The following is a 20853-nucleotide window of genomic DNA, read 5'->3' as shown; positions in this document are numbered from 1 at the left end:
GGCTATCAGCCGTCTTCAGATAGCTTGACTCCAGTGGCGTAGTGAGCACGGGACCCATGTCTGGGCATACCCTTCCCACATAGGGTGAACAGCAAAACACACAAGATGATGGACGGAATGGTGCACAATGGCAAAACATTCACCTCCAGTCACAGATCTGGGTTTAATCCATCGTTATGTTGCTCACCAAGCCACCCCCGTTCAGACATGGCCATATGCAAATCAGTCTTGACCCTGTGCCTCATGGGAACAGTCCTGACCGAACTGCCAAGCCATGTCTTCCCTGGACCGGCAACAAGCATCCTAGGACAGTGACATGAATAAAAGCCATTCGTCAAAGCGGCTCAAGAAATTGCCAGCCAAAGAACCGTCAAGACCATCTCCCCTGCCTTGAAGGAACTACATTAGCTCCCTCCCTCTGCCAGAGTCCACTTCAAATGATGTTGCTTGATTCATAAGGCACACCACTTGAATAGAATACCTCACCTGTAAAGTCAACGTGTTTGATGTTTCACATGCTACTACGAGCAACTCCCTGACCAGGCTTTAAATTCAAAAGACTCACAAACAACACACAGACCAACAGGCTTCCTCTCCAGAAAGACCAAGACTCTTGACTAACTTCCATTTGCACCTTAGAATAGTTGCTTCAGTGCTGAGCTTAGGAAAGATCTCAAAACCCACTGCTTCACAAGCTTCCTACCATCCATAACTGTACCCCTTCCTGTGGCCATCACACCTCAATGTGATGCTGTGTTTCTTCTTCATTGCGCATATTTGATGTTCCGAGTTCACATTGTAAACTTTTTTTTTTTTAAATCTCTTTATTCGCATCAGGTTGGTACATAGGAGCGAACAGTCACTTAGCGTGCAGAGAAAATCAGCGACAGTATTAACAGGAATGCAAAATGAAACATGGTTAGATGTGACCAACAATATGATGAGCAGAGCAACACATTCTAGAAACTCCATTTTTCCGTTTTCTAGTTTGACAATAATACGTACAAGTACAATGCAAAAAAACCATCAACTAGAGAGATGTCTACAAGGGAGAGAGAGCGGGCAACAACACATCGATCATGACACGGTGGTAATAACGGCTGCATGGGTGACCATAGGATGTCGGGGTAACCAAGAAGTGAGTGTAAGCAGAACAGGCACGGCAAACAGTAGCCAATTTCAGCACAGTAGACAATGCAGGCCAGCCGGGGGAAGAACAGCTAACCCACCCCCTCCGGCACCAGAGAGCTCGCCGCCTGGGACTGTGCCGCCTGTGTTAGCTTGCTAATGTACTGTCTGTAGGGGCCCCAGATGTCGACTGGGCGCGAGGCGGTTGGGAGCTGTGCGGAGTATTCCACATTGTTTATGTTACACTGGGCCAGACTGCGGAGCCATGTCTTCGAGGTGGGAATGGGCGTAGAACCCCAGAGCATAGCAATTTCCCTTTTTGCAAGCAGAAAACCAATGGCAGCCAGTTTCCTCGTGGTGCTGGGAAATTCAACAACATACCCCATCAATGCAATCTCGGGCAGGGGACTCAGGACACAATCTAAAATGCTACCCAGTATGTGGTGTACCTGCAACCAGTAGTCCTGCAGTTTGGGACACGTCCATGCAAGGTGGGCAAAGTCAGCGTGTGGGGCATTGCATTTGGGACAGTGATGCGGCCTTGACGGGTCAAGTCTCTGAGCCAAGGCAGGTGTGAAGTACAGCCTCCGCAAGAACTTGAAGTGAATCAGTTTGTGTCTGGTGTTGATGGAGACGTCTTTGGTGACCCGGCAGCAAGCGGACCATTGGTCGTCAGTAATGGGTCCGCCCAGATCCGCCTCCCACGCTGCACGTACCCGTGTGTCTGAGGCAGGAAGTGCAGCCACACATATTTTGTACAGTTTTGACACAACATGCGCACTACTGGGGGACTGTATCAAGAAGGTCAGGGCCTCCAAGTCGTCGGGAGGGAGCGGGAAAGAAGGAAACTGTGTTCTGAGCATGGACCTCAACCGAGTAAGAACGAACGAGTCCATGAGCGTCCGATCGGTAAAACGGTGGTCCTCCGTGACCGAAAAGACGTGTCCCTCCGGGAACAAATCTCCTACGGTGTTAAGCTGGTACTTGGAAAGAGTACGACAGACCACCGCTTCAGAAGTGATAGGGAGCCAGTGGGGGTTCGGGAGTGGGAGGGCTGGTGAGTATAACACCTCCTTCCGGAGCAGGCGACGCAGCTGTATCCAAGCCCAGGAAGTAGTGGAGGCAGTCTGGATATCCCGAGGGTCACCGGGCAGGCCCTTGGGCAGTAGCATCCCGAGGGCAACAGGCCACGCCATGTCCGCCTCCGGCCGCAAATGGGGTATCCGGGCATCCGGGTGAAACCAGGGGTGTGCGTAAGCGCACTGGGCAATAAGATAGTAAAGGTGAAAGTCCGGTACTCCAAAACCGCCCCGTTCATAGGGCAGAGTCAGGGTTCGCCAGGAGACTCTCTGGTTCTTGTCTCCCCAAACCAGCCGCAGCAACAACGAGCGCAGCTGGGTGAAGAAAACCTTGGTCAGTGGGATCGGCAAGTTGTGGAACAGGTATAGGAAACGGGGAAGCACCACCATCTTAATGATAGCTATGCGTCCTGCCATGGAAAGAGGAAGGCGACGCCAGTGGGCGAGGCTATCTTCCAGAAAGTCCAAGGCCCGACCGTAGTTCAGGCGGACCATGGAGACTGTATCCAGGTGTATGTGGATACCGAGATACTTCACCGAGTCCGCGTTCCAGTCGAGTGGGAATGGACTATCCCAACGAACTGTGGCGGGCGTAAGGGGGAAGATATCAGACTTGCGCCAGTTGATACGGAGGCCAGAGTACTCCCCAAACCGGGTTATCTCGAGGAGAAGGGGTTCCAGGTTCGTCTCAGGAAACCGGACATAAAGTATGGTATCGTCCGCATATAAAGAGACGAGGAGCGGACCAGTACGAAACTGGAGGCCACGATGCAAATGCCGCTCCTGAAGGTGTCGGACCAAAGGGTCCATGGCTAAAATATACAACAGCGGGGAGAGAGGGTAGCCCTGTCGGGTGCCCCTCGAGAGGGGGAAGCTATCAGAGATAGTGCCATTAAGGCGTAGTCTCGCCCGAGGGGCGGTGTAGAGCAGTTCTACAGTGGCAATGAACATCGCGGGCATGCCCATCCGCCGCATGACGGACAGAAAGAAAGGCCACTCCAGGGAGTCAAAGGCCTTCTCGGCGTCCAAAAAAACCGCCGCCGCCGGGGTGTCCGGGTCTATTCTGTGTAGGACAGAAAAAAGAGTTCTAAGGTTAAGGGAGGTGGAGCGGTGGGGGACGAACCCGGATTGGGCAGGGGAAATAATCTGTTCCATCAGGAGCGACAAGCGAATTGCGAGAACCTTGGCCAAGATCTTGTAGTCAAGGTTGAGCAGCGATAGGGGCCTGTAAGAGCCACAGAGGGACGGGTCATGACCAGGCTTGGGCAGCAGCACGATCACCGCCTCTCGAAGTGTGGGAGGCAAGACGCCGGTTTCCAATGCCTCTGAGTACATCTCCACAAGGTGGGGCACCAGCTCGTCTTTGAACCCCTTATAGAAGTCAGCCGAAAAGCCGTCTAGCCCAGGAGCCGAGGAGCCCCTCAAGGCGTCGATAGCCTCAATAATGTACTCGGGCGTGATGGGATCGGCAAGGAAATCCTGCATGCCCTTCTCCAAAAACACCATGGCGATCTCATCAATGTATGGGCCAGGATCACGACGGTCATCAGGCAAGGAGGAGGTGTATAACGTTTTATAGTAGGACAGGAAAGTAGCGCATATGGAAGGGGTGGTCTGGTGACAAACGCCAGAGTCACCAAGCAAGTCGGTAATATAGGAGGCCTGCCGGGGGGGGCGTAGTAGCTGTGCTAGGAGCCTGCCAGGTCTGTCACCCTCCCCGTGCTGTCTGGCTGCATGTTGTGTATGCAAGTAGTGCAATTCCCTGTCTGCGGCGTCCCTGAAATCTTGCAGCAATCCCAGACGTTTGGTCTCCAAGGCGCCATCAGGGTCCGGGAGGCTGGAACTATCCAACGCTGCAATGTCATCTTCGATACGAGACATTGTGGCGCGGATCTCGCACAATGACCCAACGTATTTCGTGATGCACACCCCCCGGATGGTGGCCTTGAAACCCTCCCACAGTGTGGCCCATGTGTCAACAGTGCCTGAGTTAAGCTCAAAATAGTCCTCAATCGCCTTGCGAATGTCCTCTTTAAAAACCGGGTCAGCCAATGCCTTGCCAGGGAAGCGCCACTGTCTCTCGTACCCTCCCAGTCTAGGAACCAGTAGAGTCAAAAGTAAAGGAGAGTGGTCTGAAAAGGTACGTGGAAGTGTAGAGTGCGTATCCACCCAACCAACCACACCCGGGGAGAGGAGCCAATAGTCGATCCTGGTGCTAGTATTATGATACCCAGAATGATGTGTGTAAGCGGGCGAGTGGGGATGAAGCCGGGCCTCGATATCAATAAGGGGATAGTGTGCACACATGGTTGAGAGAACAGCACGAGAGCGAGGTTTGCAGTCCGGTGATGTAGAGGTGCTATCCCGTGCAGGGTCCATCAACAAATTAAAATCTCCACCCACCACCAACATGTCAGTGTCGATGCGTAGCAAATCGTCATGAAGACACTGGAGCATGGCAGGGGAGTCGGTGTTGGGCCCATACACTCCAACAAAAGTAATCTTAAAGCCGAGAAGAGTCCCAGTGGCCACCACATATCTACCTTCCTTATCAAGAATGCTATCAGAGTGCACGTAAGGGACCCGCCGGTGCACTAAAATGGCTACCCCTCTCGCATACCTGCTGTAGTTGGCGAAGAACCTGTGCGCGCCCCAGCCCCTGGCAACCATAGCGGAATCAGCCTGCCCCAGGTGCGTTTCCTGGAGGAACAACACATCCACCCCATGTCGAGCTGCATAGTTCAAGACTTGCTTCCGTTTTCTAGTGTCTCTGAGTCCCCGAACGTTCCACGACATCAGAACCAGTTTGGAAGGACCAGGTTGCTGACCTACCCTAGCCATGCAAAACCGTACAGGATATCAGTGAACAGTCTTGTGCGTACCCGCCGCCACCCTCCCGCAAAACAGACATCTCTCGAAACAAAAAACAAAGCATGCACAGAAACATTCCAACTAATGCGTGAAACACCCCCCCTACCCACCCACCACCCAGCCTCACGTAAACCCCACGGAGGCACCACCCGGCCCAAAAAACAATACCAACAGTAGCAGAAAGAAGCAAGAGTCCAATGCAAATCTTGCAAAAGAAAAAACATTCTCAAAAAAGAGCACCATACGGCTCGCGCCATGGGGGGAGGCAACGCTCCGCCGGGCAGACGCAACAATCAGGTCGACATTCAAATCGTATCAGCGTGTAAAAAGCCCTGCCAGGAGAGTCGAGCAGTTAGCAGTGCAGTGCATTAGTGAGCGGCCTAGCGAAGAATAGGCAGAAGTCAGCCCTGCCCGCTCTCAGCAAAAAGGTCAGCGCTAGCCTGCGAGTTCATGTTCGTAGGGGATTGCTGCGCTCTGTCCGAGGACCGCGGCGACCCTCTGTTTTTATAGGCTAGGCAGAACTCCTGTGCCTCGGTGGGGGAATCAAAGATGCGAAACTTGCCATCGACGTCTACCCTCAGTCTGGCAGGGTACAGCATGCCATAGCGCAGTCCCAGCTTGCGCAGCGAGGCCTTAACGCCAGTGTATTTGCGACGGGCGTCCTGCACCATCATCGTGAAGTCTGGAAAGAAAGAAAGTACCCCACCCTGCCATTTCACCTCGCCCGCCTCACGAGCGGCCCTCAGGGCAGCGTCCCTATCTCTAAAATTCATGAGTCTGGCAATGATGGGGCGAGGTGGCAGGCCCGGGGCAGGACGAGGGCCCAATGACCTATGTGCCCGTTCCACCACGTAGCCGGCTGTAAAGGTGTCTCTGCCAAACAATTCGATCAGGAGCTGTTCCACAAAAGTGTCGAAGCGGCCAGTGGTCGTCGTCTCCGCCACACCAAGAATTCGAATGTTACTGCGCCTACTGCGCGCCTCCAAATCCTCGTTCTTAATGGCCACCTCCTTGAGGATCTTCTCCACTCGCTCCAGTCGCTTCAGCGAGGAGGTAGCGCCATCTTCAAGGTCAGAGACTCGGGACTCAGCCACATCCAGACGCCTGTCGTGAGACTGAATTTTCGCGCCCATCTCGGCCATCTTCTGATCAAGGGCGTCAAAGCGGGAGTCAATGGCCTTGAACCCCGCTCGCATCTCACCAAGCATTTCAGCCACCATCCCCGCCATGTCCGTCGATGGCACAGGGCTAGCCGAAGCAGCAGGTCTGGTAGCCTGATTATCGGCCGAGCAGATGGGGGGTTTATCGAAGCTGAGCTTCTTCTGTGTGGGTTCCTTCCGTCGCGTTGTAGCTGGTGGGCCCATCCCGCCTCCAGCCGTCCGTGAGGATGAGGGAGCAGCAACAGGAGCAGAGGTGTGGGCAGCGCTGGGAACAGGCGTGTGTCGATGGCAAAAGACAACGGTGGGGGCGAGAATGTAGAGCCCCCACCAGACGGAGATATGCGGGGCCGCTCGAGAGACCCCCGAGAGATCTCCCCCCGCGCGCCTCCCGCCACCCCCCGAACGCACCCCGGACCAGCCGCCCGCCGCCCCCGCCCGTCACCACCCAGCCCAGGCAGGCCCAGAAATCGAGGCCCCGGCTCCCGAGGCCGGACCAGGCCCGAAGGGCTGGAGCAGCACAGGGGGCCAAAAACCCCCACCAAAGGAGCCCGCCCAGGACCAGCAACGGACCGGGGGGGGCACAACAGCGACCCGGATGCCAAGGGGGGGCGCGGGAACCCGAGGGAGACTCACCAGGCGCTCCGGCGCGATAGGGTGCACGTCCGGCAGGACCCGACAGGCCCCACCACCCCTCCGCAATCCTCAACGTCCACGCCGTCCCCCAGTCTCAGGCAGCGACCATCAGCACTCCACGGCCCCCGGGGACAGAGGCGGGCATTTTCAGACTCCTGGCAGCGTCGGATCACATGGGAAAGTTGCCTTCTTCCAGCCCGTCCGGCGGAGCTCTACAATCAGGCGGCCATGACGATCGCCTGCGTAGCCACGCCCAGTTCACATTGTAAACTTACCCAATGGTTTCTCTAACCTCACACATTGGATCTCTATCCTGTTCTTGCAGAGTGCTCTGCTGCCATTGGGTGCATTGTTTATTCTTTATAAAAGATCCAAATAAAATACAAAATGAACATAGAGCTGTCTCACCACTATTATGCCATGTTAACACTGCCACTATGGAGATCAGCAAGAGAAGGCACCAAGGTCACATTCATCCTCTTTATAATGACCCCTACGTTAGGCTGAACCTGCACACCTCCAGCCAAAACCCACACAAAGGGGAAGGTGTGGTATTCAAGCATAGGCCGAAACGTGCGGTTGATCGCATACACATGGTTCCCTTATATTGAGCCATGACATAAGACACTGCATCCGTTTTGGGCATTAAAGTTTGCCCAAGGTAAAACCAGTCAGGTTTTTTTTCCAAAGTTTTTCTTCTCAAATTATGGCTTGAAAGACATAGTTTGTGCCAGTGAGATTTGAAATATATTATGATATGATCCATTGAACCCTTTGTTTCTCTGAGTGACCTTGAAACACGTTTCTTAGAATAAGCTTGTAGCTGCCGCCTCAGTTCCTTCAAATCAAGGCATACCCTTATGAAGATTCTGGTTCTCAGCCGTACCACCTTCCATGGCAACTTTAAATGAAGGCCAACCACCACCCCGGGACAACTCTTTTTTTTTTTTTATATATATTTTTATTTTAACAGTAAGACAAGAATTGGCATTACAGATATCAGGTGTCAAACGGTAAAATGCAGAACAGGGACAGGCGGGGGAAATATTCATACAAAAACCACCGTAAGGAACACATGTCCCATCACGATTACGCACATTAGAAAGGAGATATAAACAGTCTATTACACAATCCAAAACAATCCCACCCGCGCGACCCCGTCCTCAATGATACAGGATAATTAAAGCCAGAGTAGACACCCGGACAATAAAGGATCCGTGGAGAGTAAACAGCCCACCTCTCGTAGAAAGGAAAAAGGAAAGACAAAAGGGCCATAGAACAAAACAAAGGCAAAATAAAAAAACCCTCCCCTAACCCCCCACCCTGCACCCCTGCAATGGCTACGGCCTAACCCTACTAACAGCGTGCCTGTCGCCCAAGAACCACCCTAAAAGAAGGGAAAAAGAGAGAAAGTGGAGGAGGAGAAAGCAAACACACTCCCGGTCTCCCGTACCCCCCGCCAACAGCGACCACCCCGAGACGTGGTAAAACCAATAGTCAGCAAAATATACAAACCAGTCGGGGGAGTATAGTCGATAACCACCTAACTCCCGTCCCAGTATAGGCACAACCCCGGCATTGCATAAAGCTATTATATCAGATCTAAGCGATCAAGTTCAGCCCTGGCCAGTACGATCTTTCATAAGAGTCTTCTTCACTCGAGCCACCATCTTGATGGAAAAGGCAAAGCGTTCATGAAAATTCATGTCAGTGCAGTAGGATCGAATACAGGATAAAAGTTCACGAATCGAACGAGGAAAAGTGTCCAAGAACAGCGAGTATCTCGAACAGTCACTGAGGAACTTTTTACCACACAGAAGACCGTCCAAAGATGTGTTAGGCAGCAGCAGAATCGAGCAGGAGACGCTGGCGGTAAGCACGGGCTGGCTTGTTGTTGATTGGGGACCGCCAAGGCTCATTAAATCCGGGATCTGCATGGGGACCTCGATTCCAGACGTTCGGTGCACCGCTGGTACCACAGCTAGCTGGAAACGTAACGCAGAGTCGTCCTCCGGTTCCAGGATACCGTCCACTTTCACAATCAGTGTCCGGAACACAGCGATGGTATGCGAATGGAGCGCCCCAATGGCAGCCATAACAGCCCGCAACGATGGCGTGCCTTCCGTCCGCTCCATCCCCTCTCAGTAGGCGACAGAGCAGGACTTGAACCCCGGAGGCCGGCTACTCCGGGGTAACAGGCCACGCAAATCTGACGTTGAACAGTGGGCGCTCCGCGTCTAGCAGAACACACCTTCACCGACAGTGAGGGCCCCAGCCCATCGACCCCGGGAGGGCAACAAGGTCCCCGGGCACCGGACCCCCACCCCGGCAGCCGGCGTGACACGCTGGTATGTCCTCGGTGCAGGTCATGCACAGGATCGGCACCAAAAATCAACAATTCACGGCACACTTCGAGAGACCGGGCTCAGTCCAGGTCTCATGGCCGATGTTGATCAATTCCAACCCGGATAGGCTATAAATCGAGGCCCCGGCTTCCACACGTTGTTAGGCCGAGAATGGAAACACGGCGTATCTTCGTCAGCCGATGAGGTAGAAAACTCGGGATTGCGCCATTAGACGCAGAAAAACTTCATGAACAAGGAAATCTGATGTAAGTTCAGGATTAAAGGCAGGATATTCGAGCTGCTGGCGGAGGTCAGCGGAGCCGGGAGCTTACGCGGCCATCTTGATTGCTAGCATAGCTCCTCCCCCTGACAACTCTTTCTTTAATCCATTTATATGGACATAGTGTCCCTATTGTTGAGACAGTAAGAACAAATTCTTTCCTAGGACATACTTTAATATTTCACTTGCTGGGTGGTTTCAGCAGAGCAAATAAGGGCAGGTTAATGGACATCTTTAGGGAAGGGCCTTAGAAAGATGGGCCACCTTTGTGCTGCTCTGTTTTCGTGCCAGCAAAGTGCCTCTGTTTTCTTTACAGTGGTTGAGTCCATTCTGCGAGTATGATGTAAGGGGAGTCCTGGGCATAGGACATTGTTAAATAAAGCATTGTACCTCTGTTTTGCTTACCGACCTGTAACCAACTCTGGCCTACATTGTCTTAGAGCCTCCTTATTTACCAGCATTTCTGTACCCCTAGGTTCACTGTCTACTTAAAAGTTATTCTCCCTAGGGTTAAGCATTCCAGAACAGGGCACGGAGCCTATATAGTTCCAGCAGCCAAGCACTGGAACTTGCTTCCAGTCAATACATCATCTGCCCCTAGTAAATAATCTTTAATTGGATAGAGTGGAAGAGATGTGGCACAGCGGCCAGGGCGACTAACGTTGAAATCTGGGGCTCACGGTTTGATCCCAGGCACCAGCGGCAGGTCAGCCCAGCATCATGTGACTCTGGGCAATAGCTTGCTTAATCTTCCCGAGGACCCCCAGCGCCGGGACACCACTTCGGAGGTAGCTGTGCGCTTTACAAATACTGGTATTTCATTTCATAAGCAGTGCAAACTGAATTTCTTTATGAAGGCCCAAAGGGCTAAATAATATATATTATACTGTGATAAAATCTTCCAAATACGACGATGTTTCCTCCTGATTTACCCAACATCAGTAGTACCTTTGCATACCTCATTTCCTTGTTTTACATCAGATCCCTTGCCACACTTGGCTTTATTCCAACATTACTGAATCGTTTCAGACATGTTTGACAGTACCCTGGTGACTTTAGAAAAATTCCAAATAAAACCATCTTCAATTATAATTGTGTGCTCTCTTACGCCTTTCACACATACACTTGCAGCTGCTGAAAACTGTTTCTCATTTGTAAAGAATCCTACCCAATTATCCTTACCCAATTTACTTCACATACTTTTAGTATTACTTTATATTTCCCTGCATACTGTTCTTGTACTCTATTGCTCGCATCAACAACTTTCTTTAATTTATCTTCATCTCCTCTCCCACAACCCATCCATATTTCAATTTTCATCCTGGATCTATACCACTTAACAGCACAAAAGGTGATATGTCCATACTCATAAGGTGTTGTTCTCATTGCCCATAATATTTCCTTAAAAACCTATTTTCAAGACACTCGATTTACTAATGCTGTTCCTTTAGAATTCTTATTTATGCGTTCTACTAAACCATTGCTCCTGGGATGATATATTTATGTTTTAATATGCTTAATTTCTCATTTCTCCAGTATTACTTTCATAGATTCACATGCTTGTATCTTCCCCGTCGTCATGGTGGGAGTCTCACAGTAACAGAATGACCAAAACAGTATCATAGAGAAGAAAACTGCATAGAAAAGCCCCTAGGGACTGTAGTATTTGGTAACCAGACCTCCTCATTGTTTGGTCCAAAAGTCAGCCAATCAGCATTGCTGCCCTGCCCTCTCACTCCCCAGCAGAAGCTTCCTGCCTCAGATTTCCAACCGCCTTCGTGTGAGAAAGGAATCTCCCTGAGCTCTGCTCAGTTTGCTGTTCCTGTGTGAACTATTGACCTTTGTTTTTTCGACTGTCTTATCTTCTGGATTAAGGTATTGTGTGTACCTATTTCTTTTATGATGGCTGAAAGCTCTAAAAAGAGGCTTTTCAGGTCTTGCAGATCCTGTGGAAAGGCTTTTCTCTGAAGACCCTCACAAGGACTGCTTATATTGTCTTCATCCAAAGCATGTGGCTAAGGATTGTAAATATTGTAGAACCTTCTCTGCTAAAACTCTGAGGGACAGAGAGGCTCGTCTGCTGTTGTGGCTTCAGAAAAAGAAGGCCGCTACAGATTCAGATTTTGGTGAGGAATCTACTAGTTTAACACCTAAGAAGAGAAAGGCCTCACATTCTGAGGAAAAGGTGGAGCTTAAGAAGGTAAAATCTAAGGGGAAGGAGGCCTCATCTCTCCCTCCTACTCCCATCAAGAAGTCGTCAGGTCAGAAGGGGGCAGGGTCTGCTCCGTCGACCACTTCCCTGATTTCTGCTGTAAAATCTGTGACAAAGACTTCAGCTCCGTCGACGACTTCACCGTCGACGACGACTATTTCGACGACGACAGCTGCATCGACGACGGGAGCTAAGACAGTGTCGACGACGACTACGTCGACGAGTTTGATCATACCGTTGACGATGCAATCAGTGTCGAAGTCATCGACGACCCCGTCGACGATGGCTTCAGTGACGACGGCTTCGCCGACGATGACTTCGTCGACGACGACTCCGTCGACGAAGAGTGTAATTCCAACGGCAAAGGCGTTTAAATCACCACAATCGAAGACTTTGATCTCTTTTCGGTCATTTCAGTCGTCGAGGGGTTCGGCGACCATAAGCAAATCTGCAGAATTCACGTCGTGGACGCAGATTTCGCCTCTACCCCCATCTTCTTTGCTGGAGCAGGATTCAGAAGGGGAGGAGTCGTCTGGAGTGGCCTAGAGTCCTTCGCAACTCAAGATAAAGAGCCAGGACACAGATGATGAGGAGGTGTTTTCCTTTAAGGAGAGAGCTCAGTCTCAGTCTGCTAGATACAAATCTTTCCAGGAGACTTGCGACTATGGTGAGGATGATGAGCAACAAGAAGAATCGTGAGAGGAGTCGCGAGAAGAATCAGTCTCCATACCTGTAGCTCTGGTTTCTGACCTGAGGTTCATGATTAACGACTATTATCGTCGTTTTCAAGAGGCGAATAAGCGTACACCATCTACGCCAGCACCTACAACACAGCCTCCGAGAACACATTCTACTCCTCACACGCAGCAGGTGAGATCACCTCCAGTGGTCACAATCAGGGATGATCTAACGGACACTGATGATGATGATGAGCAACCTGAGGAAGGTGAAATTATACAAGATTCTACGGGAGGTCAGGAATGGAATGAGTACATTTTGCCGTCGGCTCCTTCACCTACTCCGCCGCCAACCACTTCTCCTCCTCAGGATATTGGAGGTTTCAATGACATTATGGAAAAAGCAGCCAAGAGATTTAATCTGGAGATGGAGGTTAAAGAAACTGAATGTTTCTTATATGATTTCAAGGATGACGCCAGAAAGTCTGCTCGCTCAATCCGATTATCCCTCACCTTTGGGAAGAGGTACTAAAAATTTTGAAGACACCGGCCTCCATCGCGGTTTTGGTTCCTAGAATCGAAAAGAAATATAGAGCACCAGAGTCTTCTCCGGCCTGTCTGATAGGACACCCGAGACCGGAGTCGGTGGTGACACAAGCAGCTCAGAGGAATTCCAAGAATCCAGTTGCTACTTCGATGGTGCCGCCAGACAAAGAGGGACGGAGGATGGATGGAGCCGGGAAGAGGTTTGCAGTCATGGCAGCCTCTACGATTAAAGCAGCCAATGCTATGGCCCTAATTAGCCGTTTAACAGGCAAATGTGGTCGGATTTGGCACCCATTATGGCTGCACTCCCGGAGGATAAAAAAGAGGAAGCCGCTGCTATTTTCCGTGATGGGGCAAAGTCGGCCTCGGAATCCATTGATGTTGCCATGGATGTCTCTTCTATGGCCTTCAGGCAGATGGCAGGAGCAGTTTCTCTTCGGAGACAGGGTTGGCTGAAGGCTACGTCCTTTCGTCCGGAGGTGCAGGCGAAGATTGTCGACATGGCATTCGATGGCGAAAATCTCTTTGGCAAACATGTAGATGAGGCGCTGCAGGGCATCAAGTCAGATACGGACACGGCTAGGGCGCTAGGATCCCTTCAGCAAGGAAGGTTCCAGTTCTTTCGTAAAAGAGGTGCAAGGGGTCAATTTAATCAGAGATCTTCATATCCATCCAACAGATATCAGCCCTATAACCAGCAAGGATATAGGCAATACAATTCAGGCAATCAATATAGGCCTTCCAACTCCTCTTTCCAGCAGCAATCTAGGGGCAAGTCCTCCAATAGAGGAAAGAATCAACAATCTAACTGACGACAATGATTTCATGCCGGAGCTCCCCACACAGCAGATCCCGGAAAACGACCACTATCTGTCTCTCTTCTTCGACAATTGGATGTCCATAACATCGGACAAATGGGTTTTGGATGTAATAAGCAGAGGCCATATCCTGGAGTTTGTACAAATACCACCAGATCATCCCCCGGTGCTCAGACACCATCAACATCGTCAAGAGCTGCAAAAGGAAGTCCAATCACTCTTGCAGAATGGGGCTATAGAAGAAGTACCTCATCAACACCGAGTGAAAGGCTTCTATTCGCATTTCTTCCTCATCAAGAAGAAACAGACTACGAAGTGGAGACAGGTATTGGATTTGAGGGATCTGAATCAATACATAAAGAAAATTCCCTTCCGAATGCTCTCGTTACAAGAGATCCTTCTAATGTTAAAGAGGAAAGACTTCATGGCTGGATCTCATGGATGCATACTTCCATATCCCAATCCATCAGAAGCACAGAAAATATTTAAGATTTGCCATGGTGAGTCGCCATTTCCAATTCAAGGTGTTGCCATTTGGCCTCAAATCGTCCCCGAGGGTGTTTACCAAATGCATGGCCCCGGTGGCGGCCCACTTAAGGTTAAGAGGACATTGCATTTACCCATATCTAGACGATTGGCTGGTGACAGCTCCATCATTCACAAGAGCCAGGAGGTCCCTTCAGTGCTGCATCCGCCTATTCCATCGGTTAAGCCTAAGAACCAACTTGGAAAAGTCTTCACTGATTCCAGCTCAGGGCATTCAATTCCTAGGGGCATGATATGCACCAAAGAAACAAAAGTATACCCGTCCGAAGAAAGGATGAAAAAGATAATGGGTCTGGCAACTTCCCTTCAGACAAAAAGGTTCACTTCTGTGCGGATGTACAAATCCTTGTTGGGGATGATGTCCTCTTGCATCCCACTGGTTCCAAACTGCCGTCTTCGAATGAGACCCTTGCAGGAACATCTGGACGAGCAGTGGGTCCAATCCAAAGGAACCTTCGAAGATGAGATTACCATCACTCACCGTATGAAGGTGCCCATGTCATGGTGGAAGGTTCAGAAGTACTTGAATCAGGGTCTGAATTTTATACCTCAGAATCACAAATATGTGATGACGACGGACGCCTCGTTGCAAGGATGGGGCGCGCACCTTCGGGAGCTGGAAATCCAGGGCCACTGGTCAGAGTGGGAAGCACAGCTTCACATAAATATGTTGGAGCTCAAGGCGGTGTTTCTGGGACTTCAAGCTTTCCTGCCCAGAATCCAGATCAGTTTGCGTCCAGGTACCCTCAGCAGGATTCCAAGGGCAATGCGTTTCACATGGACTGGACGGGAATGTTCGCTTACGCGTTCCCACCAATTCCCTTAATACCGCGAGTGCTTCGCAAGATCAGATCAGAACCGTGTCATGTCATTCTGATAGCACCAGCTTGGCCGAGGCAGACATGGTTTTCAGATCTACTGCAGATGTCAAAAGGTAACAAAGTGCAATTCCCGACATTCCAGAGCCTCGGACCAAACGGACAAATTCTGCATCCGGACCTAGCATCGCTAAAATGATCCGCATGGAACCTCATGAGCGGGAATTCCAAGCCATGAGCATTCCACAAGACTGCAGACAAATATTATCACAATCCAGAGCTATGTCAACCAACAAGACATACACAGCCAAATGGACACGCTTCTGTCACTGGTGTACCAGTCAAAGTCTACATCCGTTGACGGTACCCCCAGAAGGTATTCTGCCTTACCTGTTGTCGTTATCAAAAGCAGGTCTGTCTCATGCCTCGCTGAAGGTGCATTTGACGGCAATATCAAGATTCAGGAGAATGCCAGACGAGCCGTCTCTCTGGTCTCACAGACTGATAAAGGAGTTCATTAGAGGCCTCTTTAGAGCTTTTCCACCCATTCAACTACCGCCAGTACCCTGGCATCTCAATACAGTTTTGACGCAACTTATGAGGCCACCATTTGAGCCTATACACAAGACAGACTTACAATTCCTCTCTTGGAAGACAGCCCTACTGCTCGCTCTTACCTCGGCGAGGAGAGTTAGCGAAATTCAAGCCTTTTCAGTGGAAGAGCCTTTTCTGCAATTTCGACAGGACAGAGTTATACTACGGACGAATCCTACGTTTATACCCAAAGTCCCTACTTCTTTTCACCTGAATGAGCCAATTATTTTGCCTACCTTCTTCAGCAATCCCTCATCTGAAACGGAAAGAGCGTTGCATTCTTTGGACATCGCTAGATGTTTGAAATTCTACATCGAACGAACAAGAACATTCCGCAAATCTAAATAGTTATTTATTGCATTTGAAGGACAGAGGAAAGGGCTCCCTCTGTCAAGACTGAGTATCGCCAGATGGATATCATCAGCTATCATTAAGTGTCATGAAAAAGCTGGAAAGCCGCTTCATTCCAGAGTGACTGCTCATTCCACAAGAAAGATGGCGACATCGATAGCCTTATTTGCAGGAGCGTCTCTACCTGACATCTGCAGAGCGGCGACGTGGAAGAGTGTGCATTCATTTACCAAGCACTACTGTCTCGACACTGCGTGGGAAGAGGACACGGCAGTGGGACAAGCTGTTCTGAAACGTCTATTTCAATAAGGTATTCTTTGGTTCTCTGTTAATACTCTATACAGTATATGTATATGTAAAATCTGCTAGGGTTATAGATGGTTTTTATTCCTATCTGCCCTGTGTATTTTCAGATCATGTTCTAATATATTTCAGCTGCAGAACTTCCTTCTCGGTTCTAAACTGGAAACGCTGCAGGCTTTGTGGGTACTACTTGCTACTCTGATACAAGCATGTGAATCTATGAAAGATGTAATACTGGAGAAGGAATTAGTTACTTACCTGTACACTATAGTTCTCCAGTATTATCTTTCATAGATTCACATGCGCCCGCCCACCTCCCCGTTTCTCAGGCAGAACCTATTGTCTTGGTATTTATCCATGTCTCTCACTTGGGGCTGGAAATCTGAGGCAGGAAGCTTCTGCTGGGGAGTGTGAGGGCAGGGCAGCAATGCTGATTGGCTGACTTTTGGACCAAACAATGAGGAGGTCTGGTTACCAAATACTACAGTCCCTAGGGGCTTTTCTATGCAGTTTTCTTCTCTATGATACTGCTTTGGTCATTCTGTTACCGTGAGACTCCCACCATGACGACGGGGAAGATACAAGCATGTGAATCTATGAAAGATAATACTGGAGAACTATAGTGTACAGGTAAGTAACTAATTCCTTGTGCAAAGCTCAAGCTATGGTCAAACACCAATTTGGAAGGAAATCATTCTCTTGAGAATACTACATATTAAAATTCTGTGACTGCATGGGTATTGACATTATCTACTAATTTAACCTGTGACCTCTTGGACATATAGTCAGTTAAAACAAATACATACTTAGGTGTATTTCACTCAAAACACAAAAATCTCAATCTTGTATATATGTTTTCACTGCCTTATCATCGCCAGGGCACCAAAAGTCCAGCTCACGCTATGTTTCATAGCTTGTGTTTCAAAGTGGCCTTAATGAGCAAGATCAGGCACCTTAGTTCCTAAAACATCTGGCCCAATTAACAAAGCCACACACCTAATCAAACATTCCTCACAACTCAATTACTGATCAATTTAAGCAAAAGGCATCACCTCACAATTTAGGGGCATATTAACAATCGGCAGCGATAATTATCGCTGGCCGCGCTTTGTGAGAAAATAGTTATCGCTGGTTATTGTTATGTTATGTTATGTTATGTTAAATGGGCTTATATAGCGCATGGCTGCCCCAGCAACGGGGCGTCCCAGCGCTTGCGGACAACCAGACAGAAAGACGGGGCAGAGGTATAGGGCACAGAAAGCGGCCTAAGAATTGATCCCCTGAATGGAGGCAAACAGCCAGGTTTTGATAAATTTCCGGAAGTGCCAGTGGTTTTGAGTGGCACGTGCCTCAATGGGGATAGAATTCCAGAGGGCCGGGGCGAGGGACGTAAAGATACTCTACTCTTGCGTACTCTGATGGTCCGGGCAAGGTGGAGATCAGCAGAACGTAGGGTTCGGGTGGGAACATAGGGTGTGCAGAGATCCTGTAGTATGTGAGGGCCCTGGCCATGTAGAATTTTGTGGGTGAGGCAGAGGGTCTTAAATTCAATTCTCTGTTTCACCGGTAGCCAATGAAGCCGGCGAAGGAGGTGAGAAACGTGGCAGTGTTTGGGGAGGGCAAAAAGGGTACGGGTTACGCGGCGTTCTGGGCTCTCTGGGTTACGCGGCGTTCTGGGCTCTCTGGAGTCTCTTGACCACTGACTTGTTGGCCCCCAACAGGAGACCGTTGCAGTAGTCAAGGTGGGAGAGAACCAGGGACTGGACTATAACTTGGTGGGTGGCTCAAAGAAGCCCAGAATAGGTTTAATACTGCGAAGGCGCCCAAAGCATGTGCCTGCAACCTTCTTAGCATAGAGCTCGAAGGACAAAGACTTATCCATTAGAACGCCCAAGTTCTTAACAACCTCTTTGGGAAGGGGGGGAGGACCCATCGAAGGGGGCCACCACTGATGGTCCCACTTCTGAGAGTCACCTCCCAGCCAAAGTAGCTCCGTTTTAGAGGAGTTGAGCTGGAGATAATTCTCCGCCATCCAGTTAGAGATGGCCAAGATGTCTTCCTGAAATTTAGCCTGGTCAGGCATGGTATCCTTGGGAAAAGTAAAAATAAGTTGCGTGTCGTCCGCGTAAGATATCATTTTGATCTTTCGTTCCCTTGCCAGAAGGGCCAGTGGGCGGATGTACACGTTGAACAATGTGGGGCTAAGGGCAGATCCCTGAGGGACGCCGCATTCCAAGGGGAACCTGCTGGATGAGTATGGTGAGTATGGTGGGGCGTGGATCTGGAAGGAACGGTCAGGTAGAAAAGACGCGAACCAAGCCAGGGCCCCGTCTTTGACCCCGATCTCCCCTAGACGCTTAAGCAGCATTCCGTGAGAGACCGTGTCAAACGCCGCACTCAAATCCAGCAGGACCAGAGCAGAGGTGTTTCCTACATCTTGTGCGCCCCTTAGATGTTCCGAGACAGCCATAAGAGCTGACTCCGTGCTGTGATTAGCCCGGAAGCCATTTTGGGAATCGTCCAGGATACTATTGGATACCAGGTGGTCAGTCAGGATGGCATTCACATGAGCTTCCATAATCTTGGCCAAATAGGGTAAGTGGGAGATAGGTCTGAAGTTTTCAGGGCGCGAGGGGTCAAGGGAAGGCTTTTTCAGCAGGGGAACAACTTTAGCATGCCTCCAAGACCTAGGAATAGTGGAGGACTGAAGCGATCTATTAATCAGAACCTGTCCTTCTTTCAGAATGGAGTCCTGGAGGAGCCCCAGATTTAACCTTAGTGGCAAGGGAATCAAGATTTTTGTGAGAGATAGGAGGGAGAGTATGTAAAGGAACGAAGGAAACAAGAGGGAGGGTCGCTGAGTTGGGGGTGAGGAGGGGCTTTCTAGTTTCCAGCGAGATATAAATCTCCTGAATTTTATTAGTGAAATAAGTAGCCAAGTCTTCACACTGTGAATAAGAGCCAATTAAGTTACTGGTTCCCTCAGGGGTTTTAGTCAAATCTTTTATTAAAGAGAAAATGATTTTGGAGGGGTTATGACTGGAATTGATCATATCCGAGTAGAATGCTGCTATAGTTTCTCGAATATGTTTGAGGTAAGCTTTGGTGGCAGACCTATTCTTTGCTGAGATGTCATGGACAGACTAATTTGCATATAGCCAGGTTCTGAGCTGGGATGGGGCAGTGAGACAAATAACGGTGATGGATCAAGCCCTGATCTTTGGACTGGGTAAGAGTGGTCTGCTTAATTCAGACACTCTGTTCATCACCACCCTCTTTTCTGAATCGTTTTTGGCCACTATAGGTGTGGCAGGGTATACTCAGACATGAGTCCCTTTCTCACTGCTCCATCAGGATTCAAGCAAGCCGGGCCGAAGAGGCTGAAATGCCAGAAACCGGTCCCCGGTAGCTTGTCTCCTTTCTGGTGAAGAATTGGCTTGGTAGTTTGGTCTGCCCTGTTCCCATGATGCACTGGGCCAGGGACAGACTAATTTGCATATAGCCAGGTTCTGAGCTGGGATGGGGCAGTGAGATAAATAACGGTGATGGATCAAGCCCTGATCTTTGGACTGGGTAAGAGTGGTCTGCTTAATTCAGACACTATGTTCATCACCACCCCCTTTTCTGAATCGTTTTTGGCCACTATAGGTGTGGCAGGGTATACTCAGACATGAGTCCCTTTCTCACTGCTCCATCAGGATTCAAGCAAGCCGGGCCGAAGAGGCTGAAATGCCAGAAACCGGTCCCCGGTAGCTTGTCTCCTTTCTGGTGAAGAATTGGCTTGGTAGTTTGGTCTGCCCTGTTCCCATGATGCACTGGGCCAGGGACAGACTAATTTGCATATAGCCAGGTTCTGAGCTGGGATGGGGCAGTGAGATAAATAACGGTGATGGATCAAGCCCTGATCTTTGGACTGGGTAAGAGTGGTCTGCTTAATTCAGACACTCTGTTCATCACCACCCCCTTTTCTGAATCGTTTTTGGCCACTATAGGTGTGGCAGGGTATACTCAGACATGAGTCCCTTTCTCACTGCTCCATCAGGATTCAAGGAAGCCGGGCCGAAGAGGCTGAAATGCCAGAAACCGGTCCCCGGTAGCTTGTCTCCTTTCTGGTGAAGAATTGGCTTGGTAGTTTGGTCTGCCCTGTTCCCATGATGCACTGGGCCAGGGACAGACTAATTTGCATATAGCCAGGTTCTGAGCTGGGATGGGGCAGTGAGATAAATAACGGTGATGGATCAAGCCCTGATCTTTGGACTGGGTAAGAGTGGTCTGCTTAATTCAGACACTCTGTTCATCACCACCCCCTTTTCTGAATCGTTTTTGGCCACTATAGGTGTGGCAGGGTATACTCAGACATGAGTCCCTTTCTCACTGCTCCATCAGGATTCAAGCAAGCCGGGCCGAAGAGGCTGAAATGCCAGAAACCGGTCCCCGGTAGCTTGTCTCCTTTCTGGTGAAGAATTGGCTTGGTAGTTTGGTCTGCCCTGTT

General features: G+C 49.9%; 1 protein-coding gene across 2 annotated transcripts in view; it reads left to right on the top strand.

Moving 5' to 3' along the window:
• Nucleotides 1-20853, top strand: part of LOC144756261 (complement factor B-like) — a 457893-nt gene that overhangs the window by 117448 nt on the left and 319592 nt on the right. The window lies entirely within an intron of this gene.

Source organism: Lissotriton helveticus, chromosome 5_1, assembly GCF_964261635.1.
Source record: "Lissotriton helveticus chromosome 5_1, aLisHel1.1, whole genome shotgun sequence".
In the NCBI taxonomy this organism is placed as follows: Eukaryota; Metazoa; Chordata; class Amphibia; order Caudata; family Salamandridae; genus Lissotriton; species Lissotriton helveticus.
The sequence above is the reverse complement of the archived record's forward strand: the minus strand, read 5'-3'. Positions and strand labels throughout refer to the sequence as shown.